This window comes from Protopterus annectens, chromosome 2.part2 (assembly GCF_019279795.1).
Source record: "Protopterus annectens isolate FY-2018-M chromosome 2.part2, PAN1.0, whole genome shotgun sequence".
NCBI lineage: Eukaryota > Metazoa > Chordata > Ceratodontiformes > Protopteridae > Protopterus > Protopterus annectens.
In genome coordinates this window covers 571,713,790-571,731,103 of record NC_056730.1, presented here as the reverse complement: position 1 = coordinate 571,731,103, position 17,314 = coordinate 571,713,790, and positions in this window count along the sequence as shown.

The window sequence follows — 17,314 nt, the reverse complement described above, 5'->3', positions numbered from 1 at the left end:
ACTAGTCTCATCTGCAAAGCCATGGCAAGAATTATCATGGCTACAGTTAATAATGACATAGGAAGCCTTCATACTATGGATCCAACCCAGTTTGGCTTCATTAAAGGCAGATTATACCTACTCTACCTGATGGACTTCTGTGAAAACATCACCAAGGAAGTGGTTGAGGATAAAACAATGCATACTGCCTACCGTGACCTGGCTAAGGCATTTGATACAATATCCCACTCAGGTATTGTAAACAAACTCATGGAATTAGGCATTAACTCCTATGTTATGCTCTGAATAGCCAGCTGGCTCCCATTTAGGACCTAGGAAGTTAGGGTAGGGAAGATCCCCTCCTAAAGAGGCAAGTCACTAGTGGAGTCCCTCAGGGCTCTTGCCAGGGCTGCTTCTTTTTGACATTTATTTCTCAGAAGTCAAAGCCAATGTCAAACATCTCTGGCTGACCAAGTTTGCAGATCACTGCAAATTAGGAGTAGATGAAGAATGCCTCCAAGTCACTAACATCCTACAGGAAGGACTAAGACAGACAAGTGACTGGTGTCAAAGCCACGGCTTAAACCTCAGTGCCATGAAATGTATAACAGTACTGTTTGGGAAATTGACCACCCTAGGAAGCTACCTCATTGATAACACACCCTTAAGATTGGAACCAGGAATTTGGAGACATATGCTGATGGTAACCTGGGTAGTAAGAAAATAATTCCATGTTTCTCAACTTATAAGCAAAGGCATGGCAACTGGCTCCAAGGAGGTCATCGTTCCTCTGTATTTGGCCCTCATCTGACCCATTATTAAGTACATCTCCCCCTTAGGGATGTACCTGATGAGGTACATGCAGCAACTGGAATGTTCACAGAGGTTCCTCACAAAAGGAATACAACATGCCCTATGCATAGATTCATAGGTGTTTACTAGGCTGATGACCACAAAGGCCTTTTTAAGCCTAGCCATGCATCCCAAATCTCTGACAAGTTCTGATACCCTTGATAAGTGTAAGCATGAGCCTGTGACCCCTGAAAGCCCATTAGACATCTATTCTCACTTTTATATAGACCGCTGAGGACAATCTTTGCCTGGCATACAAGGCATCATTGGATCCCACTCTAATGGACCTTTGGTACACCCCCAAAACAAATAGCTTCATAACTGCCTGATATTGAGCCTTTAACCTTGCTTGCTAAATAAATAGGACATGTTGATGGGTCAACCATATATCTCAGAGAATTCCCTTCCTCTGGAACAGACTTCCCATCAATGTAAAGCAGAGTTCTTCCCTAACCCAGTCAAGCGTAACCTGCACCAGTGGATGGGAAATTGGAAGTTCTTGTAGCTATCATAGGTATGTCTCTAATGGATGTAGGCAGACTGTAAGTCCTACCTCAGCTTACATATATCAAGTAAAATAACTTTTAAGGCTTACAAAACTGGCACAATACATTTTGGATGCATAGCTAGGCTTATAAAGACCAAAGTGGTCATTAACCTATTATATACATATGAACCTTTGAATACTAGCTCTGGTCTCCCCTGAAAGCACAACGCAAGCTTAGTGGGTCTAACCTGGTCAATACAGGATAAAATAAATGTATAATTTGCCTTAGGTCTGTGACTGATGTCTAATAGACTAGCCAACTGATGGCAGGTAGAGGCCACAGAAATGAAACTATATTCCCTGTGATATGTGTGACATTAACTCATGTACGGTAAAACAAATGGAAGTTTAATCTCAGGAAATGCAGTGTGTGTTTGTGTGTGTGTGTATGTGTGTGTGTGTGTGTGTGTGTGTGTGTGTGTGTGTGTGTGTGTGTGTGTCTGTGTGTGTGTCTGCACTCGCACATGTGTGCCCGCGTGTGTGTGTGTGTGTGTTGATATTATGTAATGTTGAACTATTAGTTCTAAATCACTTAAAAAGTTAACACATCAGATTTTGGCAGCAACATGCATTCTGTGCACAATAAGAAGTACAAAACTTTAACATCTGGTTTTATTGATTAACAGAAATCTTCAGTGATTTTACCAGAAAATCATACATTTTACAATATACAGGACAAAAATATGAGTAATATCGGGGATATTCTGCTAAACTCTTGACATTAGGGAATCTTAGGACCCTTGTGACATCATGGATACCGGCATTTGACAGAATTTACAATCTCCCTGTTCTTGTCCAGTCTGGTGATTGTCAAGTCTGAGTGCCTAACTATAGGGTCACCAGTGACTAAACTACGTGGAAGCAGATTTAGTAGGCAGGTGGCCTTATCGGTTTAGGCCTGCTTCCTTGGTGGCTCTTAGGTGAACTGCATAGATATGCAATATGCATGAGTGTCAAACAATTGGGTGTTGCCTTATGTGTGACCTCTTATTGTATTCTAGTAGGCTGGTATTTGTGTCAAAAACAAAAGCGGAACACAACGGAAAGGCAAGCCAGCACTGTGGGAGTCCGCAGAACACTTTATTAACGCTACTGAGTTCACACGTTTTCATCCAAGAAAGACTTCATCAGAAAAAACATCCATTAACAACAGTCTTTTACTTAAATGCACTCACTTATTCAGAACACCAATCATAAAACTCCCCTAATCTGTCAATAAATGACGTAAAAAACATCATAGTAAGTTCATCCTCCAAGAAATAAAAAACACATTTAGTTAAAAAACATAATTTTGAAACTAATACAACCAAACCTTTAAAGTTTCATAAAAGTCCATTCACATCTATCCACGTAATCCTTTCTAAATTGTATATTAAGTAAACTACTACATTTCATAAAATTCATTAAAATAATTCATTAAGATATCAAGACATTCAAGGTATACATATGTGTACCTAGCACCCCCTACTGGCCAAGAAATGTCATTAAAAATGTAAACCCTTAAAATTCATGTTATTTGATACTAAATAAAATATATGCCATGCATTAATCATTCTGAAATTAAACACTTTTAACCCATTAAATTAATCTCAACGTTTAGCAGCCCTTAGCTTTAAAAGTGGAGCAATATTAATGTAGTCATTGAGTCCTGGATATCTTGCTGCATACAGGGTAACCTGCCAGTGAAGTTCTCTGTATTCTAGCAGGTTTTCCCAAACTCCACCTCTTGTGACTTCAGTGGCTAGAGGAATTTTTGATTGAAAGGTGTAAGGTCTCGACTCACGATTTGCACGTAATACCTTATTTAATGGAGCTGGTGTTACATAACAATTTTATATAGTTTAGAGGAGAATTTTTCCATCAGCTTAAGGGCGTAGCGATGGGGGCCAATTGTGCCCCCACCTACGCCAATATTGTATTGGCTTGGTGGGAACAGAAATTCATCCTTAATTCCGAATTTAAGGAATAGTGGATAAAATATGTAAGATTCTTGGATGATATTCTGTTCTGAATAAGTGAGTGCATTTAAGTAAAAGACTGTTGTTAATGGATGTTTTTTCTGATGAAGTCTTTCTTAGACGAAAACGTGTGAACTCAGTAGCGTTAATAAAGTGTTTTGTGGACTCCCACAGTGCTGGCTTGCCTTTCCATTGTGTTCCGCTTTTGTTTTGATTATTGGTGACTGTCGTGGAACCTTATCTCTCTTTTTTTTTATTACTGGTATTTGTGTCCTTACACTTTCAGAAGAAGTTATGTGTGTGTGGTAACTGGTGTTGTGGATATATGATGCTTACCAATTAGTGGGCTGATGGGAGAGATTTGTCCCTATGTTTCCTAAAAATTTATATTTCTCACAGGTTATTCTTTCAGTTGGTAAAAGCACTGAACAGTTAGTAATCATACGGAAAATTCTACAATAACTTAGAATGGGTCTATAATACATTATTGAATGTTTTCTTCAGCGAACACTCACATGAGTGAAAACACTGGAAATTGAACTTCTTATTGTGGGGGGAATGCACCCCCCACACCCCTGCTAACTATATATTCCAACTCCAAGATCGCACTACAGTGAGGAAAGGGCAAATATTCCACTCATTACTGTACCATGACCCCACAAACACCCTTTCTATTTCCAGTGTTTTCGCTCATGTGAGAGTTTGCTTTAGAAAACATTCGATAATATAATATAATATAGACCCACTATGACACCTCATTTGATTAGACTTGCCACAGATGGGGTAAGAAATGGGGTTTGTCATAATGGTTAAGGTGTTTACATTAAAGACACAAAGCACAGGGTTTGATTCTTGGGAAGCATAGCTAGGCTTAAAAATGGCACCTGTGGTCGTTAGCCTGGTAATCAACTATGAGTCAGCGATAGCAGACTGCTGACCTGTGTGGACAGAAGGCAGAAGACTAGGGTCAGCACAGTACCCAGGGAGTTGAGCGGTGAGCACTGTAGCAGACTCTGAAGATTAATGGGTGAAGTACTTAGGATGATACCCTAAAGTTGGGTTAGGTAGTAACTAATCTAACAGTGCTTACTGAAAGGACAGAATTAGATTTGACAAGAATAACAAATAGGGGTGATTTGCCTGTTGGCTACTAGTGTGGATGTATGTGTATCCATGTGTGCGTGTGCATGTGTGTGTGTGTGTGTGTGTGTGTGTGTGTGTGTGTGTGTGTGTGTGTGTGTGTGTGTGTGTGTGTGTGTGTGTGTGTGTGTGTGTGTGTGTGTGTGTGTGTGTGTGTGTGTGTGTGTGTGTGGCAGGGGGCACTTTGTACACCTTACTGTACAACATGGTAACTTAGTACCAGTCCTGACTTATACTGACAGTGTTTGTAACATTCCTTTTTCCCCAATAATTGTTTAATCACATACAAAAAATACAACTGTTTACATTATTTACAAATACATAAATCTTGAATCGCATAAAGAGTTTTCATAAGCTGTACCATATAATTTAAACTATTGTCAAATGGCACAATTCCAATAATATCTATTAACAATTTCATTTTTGTAGAACATAGCATTCCTTTTACAGGAGAAGAATCAAATGAATCCTTCAACAAAAACTCCTCTGATGAGACTGAATGAGATATGCCCTGGGCTGCAGTTTAAACTGGTTAGGCAGATGGGTCCAAACCATGCTGCAGAGCTTACTGTGCGGGCTGAGGTAGTCGGAAAATACTTTGAAGCTTCAGGACCTTCTATGAAGATGGCTAAACACCATGTGGCAGAAACGGTAAGATTTTTACATCAGGAACCTGTTTTACTGTAGATTTAAATATAAGATCACTTGACTAGTGTCCCACATAATGGTGTGAAATCTCTGGCTATTTGAGTTTTCACTCATAAAATGCAGGCACAGCATGGGTTTGACACAACTCATTTTAGGCTGATATGTCATAGCTAATACTAGAGTTAATGTTGTGTTGTGTTGTGCTGTTCTTTGAACGACTGCTTAATGTATCTCTTTTGAGCAAGATGTAATCACAGTTTGGATGGAATGTTGTAATTTTTACCTAAAATTCAGTTACTGTTTTACTACCAAAAATGGATTGTAGCATGGTAGTGTTTTAAAACAGGCAAATCAAACCCAAAAGTTGCTAGTAAATAGTTTACAATTGAGTTGATTTATTGGCTGTGGTCCTTTTTAATGGACTCTTTGCAGAGAGCATGGTTGTGCTAGGACTACCACCTGTCTGTCTCTGTGCTGGACAGATCCTATCTGGCTAGTTGCATCCTAAAAAAAAACCCCCACATAAATATATATATATATATATATATATATATATATATATGTGTGTGTGTCTGCGCGCGCGCACACACACACACACACACACACACACACACACACACACACACACACATACACACACACATACACACACACACACACACACACATATATATATATATATATATATATATATGGGTTCACTTGAGAATACCGAAATACTGAAATTTCGAATTTCAGTATTTCAAAATTCTATGCCCGAAAGCTATAAACCGCGAAACACCAATAGCGCGAAATTCAAAATCCCGAAGTTCAGAGCTTTTGGTGTTGCAGTGTGTGAATGGTGTAAGTTCAGGTAAGTATGTATGAGTGTGTAGGTTACAGGCTTTAGTGTATGTTAGTGTGTGTTTTGGCTGTGATGTGTGTGTGCAAGGGGCTGTGAAATTTCTGGGTGTGAGTTACCTTTGTGTGTGTGACTGTGCGATCTCGGAGTTAGTATATATAAGTAGGGGGGTGTGGGGGGTCTGTAGTGTAGGACTGTATGTTTGATTGTGGGGGGGCATTGTGTGTATGTGTATGTGTGAGGTGTATTTCTAGTGTAGGTTCACGATTTTAAATTTCGCTCTTTTGGTGTTTCGTGATTTAAAGCTTTCGGGCACAGAACTTCGGAAAACTGAAATTCGGGATTTCAATTTTTCGAGATTCTCAAGTGGGTATATAAATATATATATATATATATATATATATATATATATATATATATATATATATATATACATATATATATATATACATATATATATATATATATATATATATATATATATATATATATAATATATAATATATAATATATATGGGTTCACTATAGAATTCCAAAATACTGAAATCCCAAATTTCAGTATTTCAAAATTCTATAGCCAAACGCTCAGAATCGCGAAACACCAGAAGCGTAAATTTCAAAATCCTGAAGTTCTGAGCTTCTGGTGTTACGTGTGTTAATGGATGGGTGTAAGTTCAGGTAAGTATGTATGAGTGTGTTGGTTAGGGACTTTAGTGTATGTTAGTGTGGGTTTTGGCTGTGATATGTGTGTGTGTGCAAGGGTATGTTATATGTGTGGGTGTGAGTTAGCTTTGTGTGTGTGATTGTGCGATCTTGGACTTAGTATATATAAGAAGGGGGGTGGGGGGGTGCAGCCCCCAACATGGGGGGTGCAGGGGGCTTGCCCCCCTGCTTGTCTGTAGTATAGGATTGCATGTTTGATTGAGGGGGGACATTGTGTGTATGTATATGTGTGTGGTGTATTTGCAGTGTAGATTCGGGATTTCAAGTTTCGTGGTTATGGGGTTTCTGGATTCTGAGCATTCGGCTATAGAATTTCGAAATATTGAAATTTGGGATTTCAGTTTTTCGAGATTCTCAAGCGAATATATATATATATATATATATATATATATATATATATATTTGCAAATGTCCTTGAGATTTTAGGGCAGAAAGTGTTTAACAAGTTTTCTATAACAGTTGCGTAAAATAGTTATTTTGTAACTTAAACACTATAATATTATTTGAAACAACAGAAGCAATGCAAATTATATAATGTTAAGCTTTTATTTTGCCAAAAAAGTAAAGTCCAGCTGTTTGCACTGGTTGTGGGTATAGTCTGTCTTGCAAAATTTTGTTTTTCTGTAGAAAATGTCCTACATTGTGCATTTGGGAAGTTGGCAAGCCTAGACTATCTGTCTGTAAGATGAGCATAAATTCTGATTTTCTTTACTCAGGTTTAAAACCCCAATTGCATTTATGTGCCATGGTTTTATTTTTCCTCTATGGTTATAAGACTGTGAAGTTAGTATTTATTAGTAAGGGAGATGTGAGGTTCACATATGGAGGGTACCACATGGGGCGGCAGGGGACTCATGGAGAACATACCAAACCATCTTAAATCAATTTCTTCACCATCTGAAACTCTCCTATTCAAAGAGGACACATGTAAATGCTTCTTTAATATACACCTTAGTTGAAACTGTGTGACCTTAGGTTCCATTTTGTAATTGGCAGTCTTCCATGGACTTCATCCCCATCTCACATTAACTACTTTAGTCTCTACTAACCCACATACTGATCCTCTGCTATACTATTCCCATTACTGCCCATCTTCCTCCTCTCTCATATATCGTAAGTAATGTATTTATTGGTTACAATACCTGATCACCACCAATACAACAAAATATTCCTCTATAACTTTACAGCTATTAATAGTTTTTTTGTTCTGCTGTAAATGTGACAATATTTTACTATACTTACTGTATTTAGATTTATAGTTTCATAGGTAATTATTAGGTTAGTTGCCTTTGTGGGCCATTTTAAACCTGTGCTATGTCTCTGAAAGGTGACAATCTAACACTGTACTTTATGTTGTGAGGTAAATACTTTAACCGTTATGCCATCTCACAACTTCCTCGAAGAAATGTAATCATTCTATTTATGTCTTTCCCACACTAAGACTAAAATGGCCCATTTGTATTAACATCCTACACTGGTTAAGGACTGAAAATAGTATAATTATTGTATGTCTGATCTAGTTGAAGATTCAGTCAGTTTTTGTACCATCCATGATGGATCAGTATTGTATTTTTTCATTCCCAGTGAATGAAAATCTCCTACAGACAGCCTATGCTCTTGGGAGTTCCTTTTTTAGATTAACAGTGTAGTTATGAATCTTATTTTTTCCATGAGTGGCAGAAAGGTACGTGATAGTGGTTAGGGGGGAACTGGTGAATGTGAGAGGTGGGAGCTACATTTACTGCATTACATCAAACTGTGACTGATGAAGAGGATGGAACCAGCCCAGACCCCAGCAAGGAGGGAACTGTTTGTAGCTGAACTGACTGAGAATTTGGGGGGGGGGGTTGGTTGTACAAGTACAGAAGCTCTTTATTACAGTGTGACCACTGTGTATAGTTGCCATGTGCGGTCATCATTTTCAGAGCAAACTAAAGCATGTAGGCAGTTGATGGATCCCGCTTGGTGTAGAGATGGATGGACAGAAATGAATAAATAAATACAATCGGTGTGTCTGTAGCTTGTAATTTACTGCTGATAAACAGTGTAAATTACAAAGTGCATTTTTTTAAGTTGAGCTTGATGCAATGAGTTTCTAACTAATCTCTTTGTTGCAGATATTGGAAACTCTTGGCTTACCAACAGACGTTTTTACTGGTGCATCAAAAAGAAAGGAAAATGTTTGTGAGGGTCGAGAGACTAGTAAGGTTTGTATTCTGTCTACGTTTTCTGTTTGTAGTGCTTGCTAGATTCTATAGGTTATAGAAGTTTGCTGTACACTATTTCATTAACAGTGAAAGACTCCATTATAAATCCTGGTATTTTCAGATGAAGCCACAATTCCCCCTGTTCTGTTTGTCTCTTACATTTAATGGATCATTACCCAGTTCTGACTTCTTTGGGTGCTTTCTGGGCCAGAAAAAATGTCCTTGATGATATCCTTCTGTAATGTCCAATCCTCCCCTGAGAATGTTCATTATTGTTACCACCTTTTTGTGAGGGGAAGAGTTGTGTGGTATGTTTTGTAGGTGTAATAATACAGTTTTTTTTTTGTTTTTTTTTTTTTGTTTGTTTTTCTTACCCATAATTCCCCTTTTCTATGCTGCTACATTTAGGGTGAAGTTGTGTACAGACTTTGCTTTTTTATTCCTTTCTGCACTAGTGGAATGTCAGGGGCTTCACTTTCATGTATGTTTGTTGTGGTTTGATATTTGTAGTAAAAGTCATAGGGAAGAAACATTTAGTAGTGAATAAATCACAAGTACTCCTCAAAGGAAAATTATTTTTTCCTGTGTATAACAAAGTATTTTTTCTTCTGTTTGTTATACATTACTTAACTTCTTTTACAGATGTACCATTATATTGAGTTCCTCACAACTGTCCTAACTCTGCACATTTGCGTCCTAACATATAGGTAGTATCCCCAGCAGGGTAGAGATCAGGGAACTAACAGCCTTCATATAAAAGAGCTGCTCATTAGGAATGTTTGTGTCTCACATGGTGGTATAACCCATAATACCAAACGTACATTTAAAACCAATGAGTACTAGCTGTGAGCATCTCATATGGTCTGTCATGCCAGACATGAAGAACGATAGTGTGAAGCTGTCCCGATTCACCTCTAAATTGAAATAAGAGCAGGCTTATGTGAAACACAAGGAGCTTTGTATCTTCTACACATAGACTTTTGACTTGCAGGATCATTGTAACCCGTGCCTAAAAAAAACTTAAAATTTAGGGTAACCATTCCTACTGATACCTTGGTATGGTGCACAAATCAGGAAGCCACCCCCCTACAGTACCTTGAATCTTAATAAAGGAAGCAGGGTTTTTATAGAGTTTATCTAAAGAAAGAACACTAGGAAAAAAACGATTGATTTAATCAAATTTTTATGTGACTTGCCCTAGTTTATTGTAATGTGAAGTCTGTTGAAGGCAGAATCCTTTGCCATGATCAACAGGTGATATTTACAAGCTACAATGAACTGACTGTCCAGACAGGTCATCATGATGTACATTTTCTTCCTTCCAGTTGTGATGTAAAGTTGGGGCAGTTATTGGTCCAAGGAGCATATCCCATTTTCTGCAACGAAGAGGAAAGAAAGATTACTTAATTCTATGTAAAACTATTTTACAATAACAGAATATGACTGCTGAGATCTGGAACCAGCCCCTAGTGTCCTGTTGTTTTTTTAATACCAGAAAAAGAAGCTGGGAAGTGGATTTGTCTTTCTGAAAGTTGGTGACCTAATGGATTTATACCTTTTTGGTAGGACAAACAGCTACAATATATGTGCTGTGCGGAAGGCAAGAACATAAGTTTTATATATAACCTCACCCTGTCTTGCTGGGTGGATTCTTAGTGCTGGCATGTAGAGAAGAATCTCAAGCTCCCCTCGTCAACCACCTTTATGTGGGAGCAGTCAGGTTGCAAGTCAGGATTGCTGAGGAGGTTTTCTAAAGCTCCTCTGCTTCACTTTTATTTCCTGGTGATTGTGTTAACAGAAAAGCACACTTTCTAAAGCTTTGTTTACCCTATCTAAAAGCTGGATGACCTAGGCCTATAGTACAGGATTACACTTCAACATATCTACAGTGTAATTATGACAGATATTTTTCACCTGTATGTCTGCTCACCCAGAGTGTCTGGTCAGTACCTCTGTTGCTAGGAGTTGAGAAATATCTTCTTCTTTAGCCAGCTGCTTTGGTCCACCTGTTCAAACATTTGGACTTCTAACATAGGAGAGGCATGGGTTGGGATGATGACAGCTCCTTGCCTGTAAATGTTTTGCTGTCTGTTTATTTTATTAAGCTTTATAATTGTAAAGTGCTTAGCCATAACCTGAACGTGTGTTTTCTACATAATTTGTTTCACCATCTGTTGAACAAGTAGCAGTAACAACAAATGTTTATGTAGAATAGGTTTTTTTTTTATGAAGGATAGTTATCACTTAATTTTCTGCATGTACATGGAGCCAAGACAATATGCTAGGATGCCTGCTAAATAACATGAGACATGACCTATCAGTCCATCTTGAATTGCTATTTAACTGTAGCCTCCAAACAGGCTTCATGCCTCCTGAATGGAGAACAGAACAGTCAACCCTCTGCACAATGTTGGGCCATCTATGGACCCTGGAAACTACAGACACATAAATCTCATTAGTCTCACACGTAAAGCCATGGAAAGAATTATCATGGACATGATCAGTAATGATATAGTAAATCTCCAGACACTGGACCAACCCAATTTGGTTTCGTCAAGGGCAGATCATGCCTACTCAACCTGGTGGACTTTTTTGATTCTTTGAGAAGTTCACCAAAGGAATGGATGATGGCACAGTGGTTTACACTGCCTACCTTGACCTAGCCAAGGCAATTGACACAATATTCCACTCAGGCATTGTTGATAAACTCAAGAGATTAGGTACAAACCCTTATATCACCCAGTGGATAGGCAACTGGCACACAGACAGGACTCAGGAAGTTAGAATTTATTGAGACCCCCTCTAGAAAGAGACCAATCACAATTGCAGTCCATCAGGGATCATCTTTTGGACAGCTCCTTTTTGGCATTTAGTGTTCTGGAGTCAAGGCCAATATCAGTGGCTTGCTGTGATCAACAGGTGATATTTACAAGCTACAATGAACTGACTGTCCAGACAGGTCATCATGATGTACATTTTCTTCCTTCCAGTTGTGATGTAAAGTTTGGGCAGTAAAGGGTCCAAGGAGCATATCCCATTTCCTGTAAAGGAGTTGAAAGAAAGACTACTTATGACTATGTGAAGCTCTACCTTACAATAATAAAATATGACTGCTGAGATCTGGAACCAGCCCCTAGTGTCCTGTTGTTGTTTTTTTAATTCCCAAAGAGGAGCAGGGAAGTGGATCTGCCTTTCTGAAGGTTGGTGACCTAGTGGATGTCTACCTTTTTGGTAGGAGGAACAGCTACAATATATGTGTTGTGGGGAAGGCAAGAATAGAAATGTTACATATAACCATGTGGATTCTTAATGCAGGCATGTAGAGGAATCTCCCCTCTTCGATGACCTTCATGTGGGAGCAGTCAGGGTGTAAGTCAGGATTGCTGGGGAGGTTTTCTAAAGCTCCTCTGCTTCACTTTTATTTCCTGGTGATTGTGTTAACAGTAAAATACACTTACTAAAGCTTTGTTTACTGTATCTAAAAACTGGATGACACAGGCCTATAATACAGGATTACACTTCAACATATATTCAGTGTAATTATGACAGATGTTTTTCACCTATATATGTCTGCTCATTCAGAGTGCCTGCTCAGTACCCATCTTACCTCTAGGGGTTGAGAAACATCTCCTCCTCTAGCTAGCTGTTTTCATCCTCATATGCCTTATCATCTCCCTAATATTGTGTTTTTGGGGGGAGAAGGTGAAAAGTGCCTTCCTTTTCATGTACGTCTGACATTTCCAGACTCTGTTAAGATCCCTCTGGGAGAAGTAGGCTTGGTGTATACTAATCTTTATAACCATCTGAGACTGAAGAAGAGGCCAGGGACCTAAACTATGGATAACCTCAAAAAAGACCACACAGAGCTAACTGGCTTTGTTAGTGGTTGCAGGGAAGAAAGATTACTGTAGAAAAAATGGGGAAAAGTAGGCAATTCTGTGTTGATCAGCTATCCTAAAATGAATTGCAGGGTCTCTAGTTAAAACCTGAAACAGTCATGAGTACTATACACATGTGAGTCTACATACATATTTATGAACTGAACAACAAACCAAACGGCTCGAGCTTTTGTAACAAAAAATGACAATTGGAGTAAATACGTTTTAGCGCTTTCTTCCACTTTATTTTAAATCATGGACTTCATCAGAAAAACGGGAACTCTCCCATGTTCCCGTTTTTATACTTAACAGGATGTGATGTAAAATGAGTCACACATTTGATTTATTACAATACTTAGTAGTGAAAGTAAAAATCTTCAAATTCATTATATTAATATATACAAAAACATTCCAAACTATATAAATTCTACCTATTTGACATTATTATTAAAATACTTTACTTTTGACATAAGGGGGGGGGTTCTGACTTGGTCTGCAGCATGACAGTCACTGACTCACCTGGATTCACCCAAACTTTTAGACAAGGGGTGAAACAGGGTTCCTGTAGACAGAATATGGGAAAGTTAAAATGTACATGTCTCCCAGAGTACAGTCCTGCACTATGGAGCAACACCTGTCCAAATACTTGGGCTTCAAACATACATAGGAGAGGCATGGGTTGGGATGATGACAGCTCCTTCCCTGAAAATGTTTTGCTATCTGTTTATTTTATTAATCTTTATAATTGTAAAGTGCTTATCCATAACCTGACCTTGTGTTTTCTACATAATTTGTTTCAACATCTATTGAACAAGTAGCTGTATAAACAGATGTTTATGTAGAATAGTTATTTTTTATTTTTTATGAAGGATAGTTTTCACTTCACTTTCTTTTATTACATGGAACCCAGGAAGAACCAGGGGATGCCTGCTAAATAGCATGAGATATGACCTATGAGGCCATCTGGAATTGCTATTTAACTGTAGCCTCCAAACAGGCTTCATGCCTCATGAATAGAGAACAGAACAGTCAGCCCTCTGCAGAAAGGTGGGCCATCTATGGACCCTGGAGACTACAGACCCATAAATCTTAATAGTCTCATATGTAATGCCATGGAAAGAATTATCATGGAAATGATCAATAATGAAATAGTAAATCTCTGTGGCGACCCCTAACCGGGATAAGCCGAAAGACACAACAACTGACTGCTGCATTTAAAGCTCATGGTCTACAGTACTTCTGTACAGAGTATTGGAATACAGCATTTGATATACTATTGTTACTTGTTACTGATCGTTACATTTAAAGCTACTGCTCCACAGTACCTCTCTACAGAGTATTGGATTACCTCATCTGATATACTATTGTTACTTGTCACTGATTTCTGCATTTAAAGCTCATGCTCTACAGTACTTCTCTACAGAGTATTGGAATACACCATTTGATATACTATTGTTACTTGTTACTAATCATTGCATTTAAAGCTACTGCTCCACAGTACTTCTCTACAGAGTATTGGAATACATAACCTGATATCCACTTGTTGCTTGGTCTGATTGCTCTGCTGTTACTGCAACAAATCTGTTAGCCTTACTGTTGGATCTATTTGTTTATACTGTTTGCACGTGGATTCATTTAAGTAGATACCAAATTAACCTATTATTTCATCGGTTGATTGTCTTTGATCTCACTGTTCATGATTGCTGATGGTCCATTGTTACTTGTTCCTACTATAGTTACATTTTGTGGTCTTCTACCATTTACTGGATCCGAGATTATCATCAGTTTCTAGTCCAGTCCATTGTATCCTTCTGTTTTACACCAAGAGTAGGGTTATTAAACTATCCTGTTTTCTCATACCCCTTTGGCTGCACTGACCATTATGGAATCTTATGTAACCAGTCTGATAGCACTAGGTATTTTGAGGCAGCATAACAGCTGACACATCAACATCATCATCATCATCAGCCCCCTTTTTCCCATTTTCTACAGGAGTGGTGTGCCAAATGTCACCATCTATCTGGAATCTAAGCCACTCTGATACCTTCTTCTTCAGTCATGCAGGACTGTAGCTGGTCTTCTCCACAAAATCCATCCACCTCTATACTGGATGCTCATGTTTCCTTTTCCCTTCACCCTATTAGCCCCAAATAAATTTCACCAGATTGCCTTCTGCTTTTGTACACATGTGCCTGAACCACCACAATCTGTGCAAATGAAGACCCAATGGCTTCAGCTCTTATGACCTTATTTATTCATCTGTCCCATCATGTGCACCATATCACTCACCTCAGACGCTTCATCTCCATCACCTGTAGCTTCCTCCGCTGCTCTGCCTTTACTGTCCACATTTCTGTACTGTAAATTACTAATAGCTGCACTACTGTCTTGTACACCTTACTTTTCAGTTTCTTTGGCATTCTTCTTCCATACACTACACCTGACAATCTATGTCAGTTGGTTGCAGCCCCAACATGCTGTGAGGGAAAGTTTAGTTTTCTTTTCCCTTCTTGTATTTTGCATTACGTTATTCCCTTCTTCAATTTCATATACTGTGATTTGTTTTCTTTACACTGTGTTTTGCTTGTATTCTACTTTTAATTGTACATTAAAACATGGAAAGAGACCACAGTTGTGTGTCTAGTGAGTCAGATTTTTTTTTTTGCCACTGCCCCACCCTGTTGCTGTTGTGTTCGTAAACACAACTGTTTTTCTAGTTGGGTACCCCTTATGTTAATTTCACCACATATCTCCTTCCCTCTCCTCTTTCACTGGCTGTTTTGAGTAAGCACAAAAATTATCATTTTGTGAAGTCACTCCCCTTCAACTATTTAAATGTATTGGCCATCCCACTGTATTCCATAGAACCAGAATACAAAGTGCCCACCCCCTTTCAATCTATCTTGTTCTTTTAAAATTACTGGCTCTCCACTTAGACCGCTAAAGCTTAAGTTACCCCTTTTTCAAATCTAACTGCTTAGTGCACACTGCATTGCTTAGGATATTAATCCATTTTTTTTCATATTATCTTTAAACATCTATTTCAAGACCACCAGTTATTGGAGAGCCCACATTTTGCATCTCAGTAGTCATCTTGGGATTAGTGCTTCTGTTTTTTCATGGAGGGAGAAGGTCAGGGTTGCCAGACGTCCCTATTTGGGCGGGACTGTCCCGAGATCAGCAGCCTGATCCCAAGTCCCGCACTGCCGGTTTAAATCCCGGGCAGCCTCCGCCTTGTTTTTTTTTTTAAGATTGGCCCATATACCGACATACGGGCCAATCAAAAATCGCCAAACACAGAGCTTCCTGTGTTTAATGTGGAAGTTCCGCATTAAACACAAGAAGCTCCGTGTTTAGCGATTTTTGATTGGCCCATATGCCGGTATATGGGCCAATCAAAACATCGCAAAACAGAGCTACTTCTGTTTAATGCGGAACTGCAATGTTCCGCATTAAACAGAAGTAGCTCCGTGTTTAACGATTTTTGATTGGCCCGTATACCGGTATACGAGCCAATTGAAACATCGCAAAGCAGAGCTACTTCTGTTTAATGCGGAACTGCGATGTTTCACATTAAACAGAAGTAGCTCTGTGTTTAGCGATTTTTGATTGGCCCGTATACCAGTATACGAGCCAATTGAAACATCGCAAAGCAGAGCTACTTCTGTTTAATGCGGAACTGCGATGTTTCACATTAAACAGAAGTAGCTCTGTGTTTAGCGATTTTTGATTGGCCCGTATACCGGTATACGAGCCAATTGAAACATCGCAAATCAGAGCTACTTTTGTTTAATGCGGAACTGCGATGTTTCACATTAAACAGAAGTAGCTCTGTGTTTATTTTTGATTGGCCCATATGCATACGAGCCAATTGAAACATCGCAGCAGAGCTACTTCTGTTTAATGCGAACTGCGATGTTTCACATTAAACAGAAGTAGCTCTGTGTTTAGCGATGGATTGGCCCGTATACCGGTATACGAGCCAATTGAAACATCGCAAATCAGAGCTACTTTTGTTTAATGCGGAACTGCGATGTTTCACATTAAACAGAAGTAGCTCTGTGTTTATTTTTGATTGGCCCGGGCCAATCAAATAAAAAATAAACACAGAGCTACTTCTGTTTAATGCGGCACTCTGATGTTCCGTATTAAAGATGTGGAAGACCTTTTTTTTTTTTTTTTTTTTTAAGTCTTCACTTACAGTGAAAGATCTTTTTTTTTTTTTTTAGTCTTCACTTTGTCCCTATCTGGCCAGTCAGAAATCTGGCAACCCTGGATAGCCCACATTTTGCATCTCAACAGTCATCTTGGGATTAATGCTTCTGTTTTCTCATGGTGGGAGAAGGTGCACAAGGACATTATTTCCTGGAGAATGCTGATCACCAGAAAGTCTAATAACTGCTTCATAGGTGACAGCTTGGAATTTGGGCTTATATTCTACTCCTGGTGAGAGAAGGAGCAGAGTGCATTAATTCCTGACTCTTTCTGTTGACCATTGAGTGTCTGTGCTTGGTGTTCCTGATTGGTCTAGTTGCTATTCA